The 14,062-nt window shown below is 38.7% G+C and overlaps 1 protein-coding gene across 4 annotated transcripts in view; it reads left to right on the forward strand.

Annotated features, from left to right (window-relative positions):
• The window catches only part of LOC105669315 (lachesin-like), a 264,653-nt gene that overhangs the window by 26,675 nt on the left and 223,916 nt on the right, over positions 1–14,062 (forward strand). The window contains exons 1-2 of one of the 4 annotated variants that reach the window (XM_012362198.2): positions 9,209–9,580; positions 10,969–11,219. The exons of 2 other annotated variants lie outside the window; for them this stretch is intronic. The gene's annotated coding sequence lies outside the window, so the exon portion shown is untranslated. Of the gene's footprint in view, positions 1–9,208; positions 9,581–10,812; positions 11,220–14,062 lie in introns of those variants that run through there. One more of the 4 variants, XM_067354712.1, reaches the window with a different exon arrangement.

A 14,062-nucleotide genomic window follows, 5' to 3' on the forward strand; every position in this document is an offset into this window, starting at 1 on the left:
AATAGTCTGTGAATGAGCATGTCTGTACTGCTATATTATATTATGCATGTAAGCATTTTTTATTATTTTATCCAAAAATCGCAGTTGTGTGCGATGCTGAATGATTATACACTGGAATAAATCGTAACTTAAAATATTTCCATTAAAATCGATATAACGAGAATTTAAAATTATGTGTTTATCGCGTACTTTTATATTGTTATTCACTTTTTCAATTTTAATATCATTCGTGGTACAAGATTGCATTTTAATAATACGCAAATGAAACTGTCGTGAAGAATGTTTTCGCTTGTAACAAGTATCGAAAGAAGCTGTGCTAACAGAAGGCTTCCATTGGTTCAACAAAACCATCGTATCAACCAGTCGCCTTCTACTTTTCCGTTCGAGTGTAAAATCTTTCCTTGACTCCTTCGCGGTTGAGAATGGCGATGGAGGAAAAAAAGATGGCGGAGGGCTTTGGAGTAACCTGCTGGAGTACCGACCGAAGTCCCCGAGGTAGGTAGTCTCTACTTTCAGTATTTACTATGTTTGAGGAAAAAGTGCTAGCGCTTTCGAAAATCGTTCTCGTTCTACCCGGAAGCCAGTTTCTTTTCATCTCCTTTGCTTATCACTTTTTTCTCATCTGCGCAAGGAAGTTCTGAATTTAATATATTAATATCTCATTTCTATGTATCTCAAATCTTTCAGTTTTGCATTTGATTATGTCGATTAATTTGCTGTAAACAGTCGACTTTCATTATTAATAGTTTATTCAAAAAAAGCATTTGTTTGCATTAGTTTAGTTTACGATATACGGGTCTTGTTCACTTTTCGAGCAATGCATAGGTAACGTATTTCAAATATAATGATGGATTTCCCTGCGAGAGCTGAATAGAAGCGTACGTGATACGCATCTGACACAACACTTCCGTCACACAGTTATTCCAGGCATGTCGAAAGCGAGTTCTTTTTTTGGAGGGAGTTATGTAAAATATTCAAAAATTGTACGACATTACAGTCGTGGTGGGAAAGTGCTCGCCCGATGGCATTTCTTGAACATCGTTAAGGGAAACCCTTGAATGCCGACGGAGGGCATACGACAGACAAACGAGAGAGTCGAAAGAGCCTGCAAAATGCACGCGGCGCGGAATATACCGAACTATATCAAACAGCACGACGGTTAATATTGGATTTTGTCTGAGGGAACGAGCGCTAGGATCGAACGTGTTTCTTGTTAAGTGAAGCAATTACCCAGACCTATCTGTTACTTAGAACACCGTCAGCAGCCACCACAGCCTTTTAGTTTTGAAGACTACCTCAGCATTACGTCACAATCTGCAGCGCTGTGCATTTTTGACCTCCTTTTATTTTATCGCGCGATGACATCTGCAGTTGCATCAATTTCACTTTCACAGTTTGTGCAAAAAGACGAATGCAAGGTGGTTTTCTATATTGCTTTATAATGCTCTCTTAAAAGCCAAGACGATTAAAGTTATTTTTCCTCCTCTATTTTACCGATGTACAATATAATATTTTAAGATAAACCGATTTTAAACTGTACTTAAATTACATGATTTATTTAAATTCTTGTGGAATCAATTTTGTGGCTGTAAAGTGATAAAAATGGGTAATATGCAGACTCTTTCTTTAAAATTCATAGCGAAAAAATCACGAAACGTTGTTCGCACAAAATCCGTGCTAAAAAATTATTATCCAAACGTGATATTTTTCTTTAGAATCTGCGGGTGCTTTTTTTAACGCGCTTGGCTTTTTATGACATTTGCTTCCTGAATCGATAAATCATCGTTTCGTAACGAAGAAATTGGCCCGTACCAGATACTCGCTAATTATATATCCCGTGCTGCGTCAATTTTACTTCACGCTGCGCTGCACTCGATGCATCGATAAACTTGTAAATAATTAACGAATGTTGCTTCTACCGTCGTTAACATGCTAGCCCGTTATTGACTGTCCCTATTAGGCGATATTGCTCGCGATCATGGCGATGCGTAAAACTCGTTATATTTCTGGATATATATGATAGCGGACAGCATTGGAATACGGCTTATGGAATTTACTTGAAACATTTGTCTGTCGATATCTATCGCGTTTCTGATATTTCTCCAATCCCCGCGACCGCGTGTGCTTTTGTCTCTTTAATGCGTTTCAAGTTTATCGAATAAATTTCAAGATCAATCATTCAGAACTTGACCGCACGACTTATCTCTGTCGTAATTTTCGTGAAACAATAGCAACAGTCTAAGGATTGATTAAAGTTCAAATCGATCTAAATAATCCAGATATGAGCAAATATATGGAAGATTTTGTAATTATTAAAAAACCGCTAAAAATCTTATACTGTTTTACTTGTAAAATTTAGTAAATGGATTGGTACGTATATATTTCTATTTTTTTTTACTTATTTTTAAACGTGTCATGTTTCGTTCTTAAAATTTGTACAACTTGTATAACAATCCACCTTTTTGATTATCGCATTTATATGCACAGCTTTGTGGGTAGTGTCCTTAATCCACGCTTCCGTTGTGGGATATCACTTCTGAAATTTTAGATGACCATGGTAGTAACGAACAGACGCGGGTAAGGTAAAGGGGTCGTTTGAAATTAGCCACGGATTTTAGTAGGGGCGTCAGGTTTCAACGTGGTTGGGTGGTTCGTGTTAGAGTGTATGATCGTGCTTCACTTCGGAGGCATGCGCGTTGAATCTTAATTCGCGTTATTAGCTTTAACTGTCTATATCGAGATCACGCTCGGTGAGATAGATCTGGTTTGTAGGATATTTTAAAGTTAAGACAAAAGTCTGACACTTTTTCGATTTTCTCACGCAAAAATTGATGAAATCTATAGTTATTTAAAAGGTAATACATCCTTTTTTGTCACACTTCTTTAATACTTCAGACGCGCGTAACGCTTTAGACTTATGACTCTAAAGAACTAAATGATAATTAATGGATAAGGAAAGCCCTACTGAACATAAGTATCACTTAATGTCTCCGGTCCGATTTTCTCAGTGGCGTATTCGCCCGCGGGCGGGATATGCTTCTAAAAGAAATTTCCACGATGAAGAAACGATTTACGAGGTGATATAAAAAATAATGGTTTAAACAGAAGAGCCCGCGCGTAATGGAACGCTTAACATTCTTTTGTCTCGACGGGACAGCCTATCTCTCCAGATCATATCAGCTAATTATTTCATCGGAAAATTATTGTCCGGCCGAATGTAACTCAGGTCGGTTCGTCAGGATCACCCCGGCGGTCTAAACATTCTCGACTCGCATCTTCCGGTGGATGCAGCTCGAACAGGTTGCGAAATCGTTTTGCGCAGTTCTTTTTTCCGGGCATAAAATGCTTTATAGCGAAGGATTCATTTGCAGCGCTACTGATTTTATGTAATAATGTCGCCGGGAAGTCGCTGTTCAGTGTTAATTGCCAGCACGACAAGAATATAATACGCACAGATTGTTCTTAGACTCGCCCTGCACATTATGTAATTTGCACGTAACGAATCCTGTTTTCATCTTGTTTTATTTTCCTCTCATTATACTGTTGATTCAGTATTATATTATATTACTTGTTTCTTGCCGACGTTGACATTAAAATAATATTATTTTCACAAAGTTGTCATCGTCGTCTTTACGTAGCGAAGCGAGGATGTAATGAGTATAAAAGTATCACGTGTCAAATAGAAAAATGAAACGTTGCTCTTTCGTATGCTCCCTTCAACTTTCTTATATTGTGTCTAAAAGTTTTAGTTGGGATATTTACACAACAATAGTGCCCATACGCAAGAGAAAGATTAATAACGCGCAGAATCATTATGCTCTTTTCTTAACGCCAACATACACGTTTTAAACTGCGCATTTGCTGCTAACACACCAATAGCTATGCTTATGAAAGATGCATTGTGGAAGATAAGCGCTTCACGGGGTGAGTGCGCAGCAGTTACCGGGATGGTGCAGGGTGGAGAGGGTTTGGCGAAGCTTCTGGGAGGGTAAAGTCACATGAAAATCGTAATTGTTCGCTGTGTTAACTCGACGTTAAAATGGTTCTCAGTTATTAATACCACTGTGAAATGGCGCTAATCTCCCTTGTAGGACAGTCGCGAGTACGTTCACGTAGGCGGCGTAAATACTTTCCTAGAATACATGGTAATCTTAATTGCGACGGTAGTTATTAGCGTCCTTAGGTCTAATGACGGCACACAATGCGTTTCGGAAGAATTATGTCATTGCTCAAGTTTTGACTATTCAGAAACTTCTTAAGTAAAATGCATTCTCTACTTATTAACGTAGTTCAATTACTTTCCGAAATAAAATTTATCATGTTTATTACCGTATGATATTGAAGAATAAAAAATTAAAAAATTTGCTTTAAAAAATTTGTTATGCAATGCGTAAATTAATTTCTTAATATTAAATGAATTAATTTCTTAATATTAAATATTAAATATCATACTGCTAAGCTTGTGTTGTTAAATTATCGTGATGATCCTTAGACGTTCACAAATACTTAGAGACATTACTCGACATACAATCTTCCCAAAGCCCCATCATTCATGATTGAATGAATGGGAAAGTACGTGCAAACGAGATGGGTAGTAGAATTGAAAATGCACCTGCAGAACAGAGAAAATGAAAGCCCATAGCCCGAAGGTGGATCTCCCGGTAATGATAGTTCATTCTACCGGCGGAGATTTTAACCGCAGTGAATGTGAACATCGAGTATTGGCGAAAGGCGTGTAACGAGCCATAATGAGCTATTCTCGTCCATTGAAAGCGTTAAATTGAATTAAATTACATGATCTACGTGGACTAGAAAGGAAAGATTAACGTCGCGAATACGATTGCGCGTAAAATAGCCAATATCTATGCGACTCGCTTTTAAATCTAAATGCTAAACAGGTAGATTTTAGACACAGGTGGATTTTAAGATTATAAATATATTTTTTTTCAACGGTATTCTTTTAATATTTATATTGCATCATAATATGCAAATTTATTACTATCCTAAATTTTTCGAGAAATTCTTATTGCAAGGAATTTTATTCTTCATTCCTTTCTTTTTTAAACATTTTTCTGGAATACTTTAGACTGCAGCAATCTGCGATCAAGAATTTTATAACACAGCAAAAAAATATGACATTTGTTCGGAAGTTATCCTGCGCCTATCACTATTTCCTCATCGTTTCCTCGTACGTATTCGTTTCTTGCTGTCTTATCTCAAATTGTCCTCGGTTCACATACGCGTACGTGCATTCTAGAATAGGGCGCACTTTCGGGATTTAATTGCGACCCCGTGACGAAGCCTCGCCCTGTGTTCGTTACCAGACTCTGTATGCTCTGCTGGCTCGAATTGAAAGCTTCGTTTCACACATGAACGTACACAATCATTCGTGTAACATATCTACACAGAGACAGCTACAATTTCTGCTTTTCTATCTTCCGTCGCTTCACGCGTATATGTGTTTACATGGGTGTTTGTGTCTGTGTGTGCGTTCTACGCACGGGGCAACCAAGGATTACGTGTCACAAATTGATATTACCTAGTATTGCGAACGTAGACACAGAGACAGGTGTGCACGCGGCATTTCGAGAGAAGTGTCTCGAAGTGCTTCTAGCATACCTGATGCGACTAGACGCAGTAAGTTCTAACACGATTTCGTGACAGGCAATTTGCTTTGTAAGGAAATAATTGCAATCAGTTAGACCAGCCAACGTACCGAATTTACCACCGTTTTAAGGCTTCAAGGGCGAACCGCTCTGAAGGGCAGAAGTTCACGCGCTTTCAGTCGTCGCGCTAAACACAATTCCCTCGCGCGCTCGGAGTTTCGCAGGACGCATTTTTTCTGCTAACAAAAAAAAAACAACGAAAGCGGAGCTCGCGTATCTTCTCGTTACGCGAAGTTATCACGTTATTCTGAATGAATAGTTCACGCCCTTTAAGTAGTTAAAAATGCAGTTTAAAATCAGCTTTGACTTTTTTTTTCTCGTGTATCTTAACGCGCGAGCGGAATCTCCATTTTCCAATTAAAGTTGCGAATTATCTTGAATTTTTTTCTCTTCGTCTCTCGTTGGCGAATACGATATGCTAAGTACGGCTACATTCTCAATTTGTCTACGCAATGTGTTCGTATACAAAAACATCGTTGCTGGCAAGTCTCGCGGAAAGCGTTTTGAAAAAAGATGCGGGCCTGCGATAGATACAACATTATCGACAACGTTCGCGTGAGCGAGCGGACGAACTCGATCGCCGGTGTCGATCCTCGGAAAATTCAACTTTACGCAACGGGGGTGTTCTGGAGGCGTCTGAGAGGTAGCATTATGCGCCCCGACGATATTGAAAATATTTTAAGAAATCTGTCACGCCGGAGAATTTACCGCCCGATAAAGTCGCGCGGATTTAACAACATCGGCCCGGATTATTCCACGAGGTAAAACTCGTTTCACTCGCGTGAAATCGTCGCGGATGATCGAAGAAAAATCATTACTTTTTCGTAATTCGCTTTGACATCACGTTTCATATATTTTCTCTTTTGATTATTGATCGAACTATTTCGTTTATATATCTGAAAATTAAGGGATCTAAGGTAGAATCTACGAGGCTTTGCAGCGTCTTAAATAATAAAATTAAAATCTTTACGCAGCGCCGCGAGAGCGAGAGAGAAACACCCCGTCGAATTTAGGTGCTCAATTTGCGGGTAGATTCGCTCTATTGCTTCGTGCGTTCATCTAAACTTACCGCACAAGAAGATCCCTCGTGCACGGCGAATAAATCCGCCATCGTATACGAAACGGTTGCTACGTGTCGAGTCATTCTGCGGGTACGACACAAATTCCTTTTCCCGAGTATAACGCCGTTCAAGGGAATCCCGGGTAAATAGAGTGCTACTGACCATCGTGAAAGACCCGCACATTTCGTATACGAGAAGTCAGAGCTGGTGGCGACAACGTCTCCGATCCCGACTCGTTTTCAGCCCGGGCGATAATCGTCGCTCCTTCGAATTTACGCGTATTTTTTTTTTTAGCGGATTATAAATTTCTTTCAACCGGAATTGTATCCAAAAGCGGTTTAGGAGGTTGTCACATCCATTGAGTCCTCAATATATATTGTATACATATGTAAAACTTATATAACTTTAGTATTCGGATATCATTGTAATGTGAATGTATTTATATTTTATTCGGATACGCGCGCTGAGAGGAGGAGAAAGCCTAGGAGGTATCGGACGATAGCAGAGCAACGATGCGGTAATTTATCATAAAAAATGCGAAGAGTTGAATAATTACCGTTTTATTGTTGATGTGATTCTGTTATTCCCCCTGTACGTTTAATATAAACATATAAGCAAAATTTATCGAGTTACTATCGCGACCAAATTCTTTCAAGGAAAGAAAAAAGAAATAATCTGCTTTTTGAAGTTTGGACCCGGATCGTGGTTTATAGTCTCAAGGGTCCAGGCGATAAAGCGACTACGTTTGCACGGACAAAATGTACACGTGTCGTTGTTGCTACTGGCATCACTTCCCTTTGTCGTTACATAAATAACAGTAATCCCGGTTTCTGATGTTACATCCGGTTTGTGTTGCATACTTGCGTTTATTGTATCTGTTTACAATAAAGACCTCCAAATGCGGCAAACGCACGTTTAGCGCGCCGGAAATATACACACGTATATACATGTCCCGGAGATATCTCGCGGAATCTCGCAAACAGTGGTTGGCGAAACATTTCCCCGGGAGGTATCAAAGAATTCCTCACGACTGAGTAACGCTCGATCCGAGGGGCGTATCGTCGACGCGGGCGCGTACAACTGAACGGCAGTAGCACGGCGCGTTCAACAATGTTGCAGCTACCACCATGCTGTGTGTTACACGCCGGAAGATATTGCGGCGCCCCCGCATCGCATCGAGGGGACGTCAAGACGTGGATTCCGCGACGACCCCTGTAGCGAAAGCGTTTTCCAGATGGTGGACGTCAAACGAATCCGGGCTGTGCGAATGCGTTTGATCTCGCGGATTTTAGACACATGGCGAACAACTTGCCGTTACCGGCTCTCGTCGGATATGTTTTTGTTCCTCGAAATTCTTTCGTTCCTTTTGCCGATCTTCAACTATCGTAGTTTCGCCTTCGTTCTTCGTATCTTTGTTTATCTCTCGGAAAAGCGATGGAAATGCTGGGTGACAATGAGTTTTTGAGAGCAGTAATGATGTTAATAACTTTTTAGCCGCAGCAAATAGAAAATTGTTAAAATTACACTTATTATGCATCGTGTTGTGAAGAAATTGTCTTTACTCCGTTAGTGCACTCTTAATTCTCTTTCAAAATTAAAATAGCTATCGCTGAAATATAATAATGCAGGAAATGAATCATAATGTCTGTTTCTTAAATAGCGGTCTTTAATTTTTTATATAATTATGACACCATCTTACTATTTTTATTAAAGGAAGAATTAAATTACAAAAGAAATAACTGATTTCCGTTTCTATATTATTGAAAAGTTTATTTCGAGGATATCGATACGTACCAAATATTTAGTTTTTAAGTAAATATTAATATATAGTTCTGTGCAATTTTAACTTATAATCAAATTATAGATATTAATATTCTGACCATTTCCTTTATCATAATTGACAAGTTTTATTTTACAAGAACCATTTAGAATAAGATATCTCTGCGCGAGATATTTCTGAAATGTATACTGCATTTTTATATTAGATACAAAAATAATTGTAGATTGTAGGTACTAAAGTGTTTTAAAAATCATCAAGCATTTAAGAAAATAATTAATAAGTAACGCTCTCTCTCTCTCTCTCTCTCTCTCTCTCTCTCTCTCTCTCTCACTCTCTCTCTCTTTGTATAGATATTTAAAAAATTAAGATTAGTTTTTTAGACATTAAATATTTTTTGGCACTCGACGGGCATCTCATAAATATTGATTTGACTGTGAGGTAAAGTTATTCGTACAAGTGTAAAACACCTCATATTATCTCATATTATTACTTTTCTTTTTATTCTTGACAATTCTTGCGTCACAAGATAAGCTGGTAATAACTTTTACGTGTTTTCTTACGCGCGAGCGAAACGCATCGCCAGGAAAAGTATCTTCTGAAGGAGGCAAGTATCAAACAACCCCCTACTGCCGGAATCGTCGCCGGCATTGCGCTCGCGCAGGGCTGAACGCGCGTGTCCGTGTTCATCGTGCGGTATATACGCGATGTGGAGTAGTAGCACCGGCACCACCATCAGCACCACCAGCCAGCATTCAGCAGCAGTAGCCGCGACGTGGCTGAAGGGGCTTTCGGGATGTCGTTGTCGTCGTCTTCGTCGTCATCGTCGTTGTCGTCGTCGCGATAAGATCGTCGCGACGCGTTGTGTCAATCGTCGCCGATTGGTCCGCATTATCGTCGAGCGTGCGTGGTGCGGGTGCTTCGCGCTTTATCCCGACGGACGAAAAATCGCACCGATTAGACGTAGTGGCGAACATTCGAAAGTTCCTCGGGCGCATCAAGAAATCGTGCTCTCGTATTCGTAGTTTCGCAAGTGCGCGATTTCTTTGGAAGAGGATTCGACGAAAGGTCTTGTTGTAAGTTCGCGCGTGATCAGCTGGTACAAGTTACGACCCGGATTTTTTGTTTCGTCCGTTCTCGTTCCCTGGAACGATTTCGAAGACGGGGAAAAGTTTGAGATCGGTTCACTTGTTGGGTATGTTCTCGTGTTATACGTGCGACAACGTGTCCGAGGAAAATTGGAGGACTTGAAGCTAAGGGTTGACGGGACACGTGATTCTGAAGTTTTCTTGACAGGCGTCTGACTCCGGATTCGTAACTTTGATCATCGCGTCTGTGGCGTGCTGACGTTACATTAGAGATTTACTGTCGTCGAGATTTTTCTTATTCATGATAATTAACGTTATTCGGAAATCAATATAAAAATTCGTCTTTGTCACAATTGAAGTGGTTGCATTGGAAATAATATAAATTCAGTATACTTAATACAAGATTTATAATAATAATTTAATGCAATATTATAGAAGTTTATGTAGTTTTTTGATGTATTATTACTCTTTCGAAAAATGTTGCATGAAAACAATTTTTATATTGAAGAGAAAGCATTCTTCGTTGCTGCTTGAATAGTTTTTAAGTTTTTAAGCTTTGAACTTATATTGCTTTCAGAATAATCCATTCAATTGCTGGCAATCTTTTTTCATGATATTAGCGTCTCGCGAATCTGTTTCTGCGCAAAATTGTGACACAACGGAAAACGCTATAATTTATTGTATTTTCGCAAGAAAATGAGGCTTAATGCGCGCAATTCTTATGCCATAAGGAAAAGACGCGCTCTCTTTTTTGGCATTGATTAACGATTCGGCGTTCGTTCGACTCGAGCATGAATTCGTACGAAATCCGGCGGCGTGCAGGTCGTTCGATAGATTTATGACGTACATTGACGATCGTTTGCTCGGCGACCGCTTGTCCCGGAAGTATAATATTTCCGAATCGATCGTACGTCGCCGATCAGAAGCCGCGAATAATCGCGTTGTCACCGGCGTGTACCGTACGCATGATTATGCCGATAAATCTTTGCTGTTTGATGCAAAGGGCAGACGCCGCGATATTCTGTTATTCAACAAAAGCTTATTCAACGAGAAATTTAAATATTTTCTGGAAATCGGAGATTATTAAATACTAATCTAAAATCAGTTGATAGTTTATTATTTGTAAATTAACTTTCAGAATAGTTTCGCCGATCGTGTTGCGTGTATTATTTTTGATTTATATATTTAATTAGGTAAAATCCGGTTTTATTTCTTTTCAGATATAGTTAAATAAAAAAGCAAATGTAGCCCTTTATTAAGCCCTTTCTATCAAGCACGAAAGAAATCACGCGGTTGCAACGTCGAAGCCATCGACGCTAATCACTCATTCTGTCCGAAATCCACCGCCGTACGTAAACATAATTGAAAAATACCAGGAGGGCAAAATAACGCACGAGTGCTTCAGCGGCGATCCATTCCGGCACGGTGGAAACAACGGTGATTTTCTACGCGATTTTATAGTACGGCGAGAGGACCGTCGCAAAAGTGCAGTGAGATAAATGTTTCATGGACATCCGGACATCGCATTGGTAGCACCGTTGACTCAACGATAGTTGCGGCGCGGTCGAAGGTGGTTCGAAGATCGTCGACGGTATGTCCCCGGAAATCCACGGACTCCCGTGAAAAAGTACGTATTATCTCTCGTTTAGGGAACATGCGAGGCTAACGTATCGGCGATTTGGCGCTCTGCTCCCGGGAAGAATTATAGACCAAGCCGATCGTGTAATTCGAAAGTGCCTATTTATTAAATCTAGTCGAGCGTTATGGGGCGCTATTGTTACGGCCGCATTCTGTTTCGTCGTTCGATTATTATCTTCCGGTTTTGTTTGTCGTAGCAATTTGGATGTTTAATCGAAATGTCACGATTAAATGACGTACATTTTTCACCCTCGTTTTACGATGACAAATTAATGATTTATGCGTTACGTATGCGTATTTATTATTATTTATGTCGTTATTTTGCTTGATATCCTTTTGTTACGAAACGTCATTCATATGACATCGTTATTTAGGATGATTACTTTGATCATTAAAATTGAACATACCGGATTTTTCATATTTTTGTATTCATGCGTCTTTGGAAAAATGCCGCAGGCTAACTCTTTGAAAATGTCAGTGTAACATCACTGATCTTCTCATTTCACTCCTCATTCTCTTGATACCACTCCAATTCTTCCTCGATGACTTCAAATGGTCTTTCGAGTGCACTCGAGTCGAAGAGTTCTCAGTTACGAAGATATATCTGTTGTCGATCGAGTACTGTATTCATGCATTTCTCTCGTTTTGTAAAAATCTGTGTTGTCAACTATCATCGATGAGGAACTGCGCAAGCAGTGTGTATTTTTGCCGCGTATAAATTGATCGTAAGCGGATCGTAAGCGGAAAATAAACACGCATTGTTTAGTTCTCTATCGGAGCGCGCTTGTTATTATAATTTTTACCGCGTACAAACAATACGTATATTTCTGCAAGATACGATAAGCTCAAGGAAACAGTGCTCCAAAATAAGCATCTTTCATTATTGATGCTCATGTATTATTGCATTTTCGCACTACGCGTTCTTTACGTCTGAATGTGGATTATCACACATAATGCAACGCTACTCGTCTAACTTGCACAAAACGCGCCCGCGGTCGTCGAGTTTCTGTAATCTGAAGATCTTGTTTGTCGCGGTGTACACAAACCCCGTTAGTAACTGCAACTTTCCTCGTTAAGAAATGCTGATCTGAATGAGCTCATTCTTACGGTCGTTCGCTGTATTTGGAAGAAACTCTCGCGAAAGAGTTTCATCTCCTCTTTGCAGTTCCTTTTTTTTCCCTATGCTTTTTCTTATCGTTTTTTCGCCTTTCTCGCCCTCGCCGCCTTAACGCGGTCTACTGCCGCCGCTCTCGACGCCGGTAGTTAAAAACTTTTAATAATAGATAAATGAGCTGAGCTGCGATTGTCCCTGCGAACATTGTTCGAGGCGCGACTGAATTCTCAATCATTTTTGTGAGAAGGTAGAGAAGATGTTAGATACAAATTCCCGTAGTGAAATCAGATGTTCTGCTTAATGAAATGAAGAATGCGATATTTTAAATGCAATATAAGTAAAAATTTTTGCCTGTAAAGATGCAGTTTCAAACACTAATATTAAATACATTTTTTAATTTTGATGTTTTTCTTATTTTGTTTTAATGTTTTTTAAATTAAAAAATAGTATTTTTTTGAGTGACAAGGAAAAGAATAGAATAAGTAATGTGATAATTTAAATTTTATATCCGCATTCTGTTTTATGTCCGCACTACAATCGAGCGTGCGTACGAATCAGTGCAGTGATAATTACATATGCGTCTATTCACGCGCGTGCATACTAGAGTGTGGTTTGGATCGTGTGTCAGCAATTATCCGAGGTACAAAACGATACCGAGAATACGCGCCGCTTTTCAACCCGCTCACTTCCGGAATGCAATTACGAGTGTTTTGTCGCGTTCTGCGCGGCGTGTTTGCGTTCACGATTTGTCGTGGAGTTTTGCGCGGAGATCCATAATAGCACCGAAACGAAATCACAACGAGACGCTGATATTGAGGACGCAACACGCAATAATACGTCTTCTGTCTGTGACCGGGAATTTATGATTATATCCGCGACACTTCTAAACTTCCCTGAGCGCGCATCTCGAGCGAGCTTGTATGCTAAAATTGGAGCTATTATAATTAATTCTGAATTTTTCAGCAATCTTACGATATATAACGTGAAATTTTATATTGCGACATTGTCCAGTTCTAAAAAAAGTTTATTTAATATTTCGAAATAGGTTTAAATATCTACAAAAATATTTATATTGATTGGTGCAAAAAGTTTGTCACTCTTTTGTAAATGTTTGCTTCAAGTTAGTTGAATTAAATAAAGTTATTGATTTTCATTCTAAGAGCTTGAAGTTTTTCAAATCTGGCAAAAAATATATTTCTTTCGAAGTTTTAATATGAACTTTTTCCAGATAGTACTACTTTTTCCTAGACTTCAATATACTTTTTCTAGACAGAAAACCAATAGTAACGATATTTTGATTAATAAAAATTAATTTAGAACAGTGAATAATTCTGTTTGAATTTTACTTGGCACAAATGTGACAAATTTTTTGTATTACCTGATAATTTAAATAAGACAAAAATAAAATTTATCTTAAAATAAATAATAAAATTAATTTATCTTGTGAATAATATTTTTCACATAAAATCAGTTTGTGATTGCTATAATTTAGATATTAAAAATAGTAGACTTATTTTTATGAAAATAGGACATTTAGTTATTTGAGACCGATTAACATGTATTTTAAGACAATACATTGAAGACAATACTTTAACAATAAGTTTGTATAAAAACTAAAATTTTTCCGAAAATTGTGCAAAGCTGTATTGACCGGTTGATATTACCTATCATATTTCGTACGTTACGCTTAATTCGTGCAAATTAACAAGATTTATCGC

Source organism: Linepithema humile, chromosome 5 (genome assembly GCF_040581485.1).
Source record: "Linepithema humile isolate Giens D197 chromosome 5, Lhum_UNIL_v1.0, whole genome shotgun sequence".
NCBI lineage: Eukaryota > Metazoa > Arthropoda > Insecta > Hymenoptera > Formicidae > Linepithema > Linepithema humile.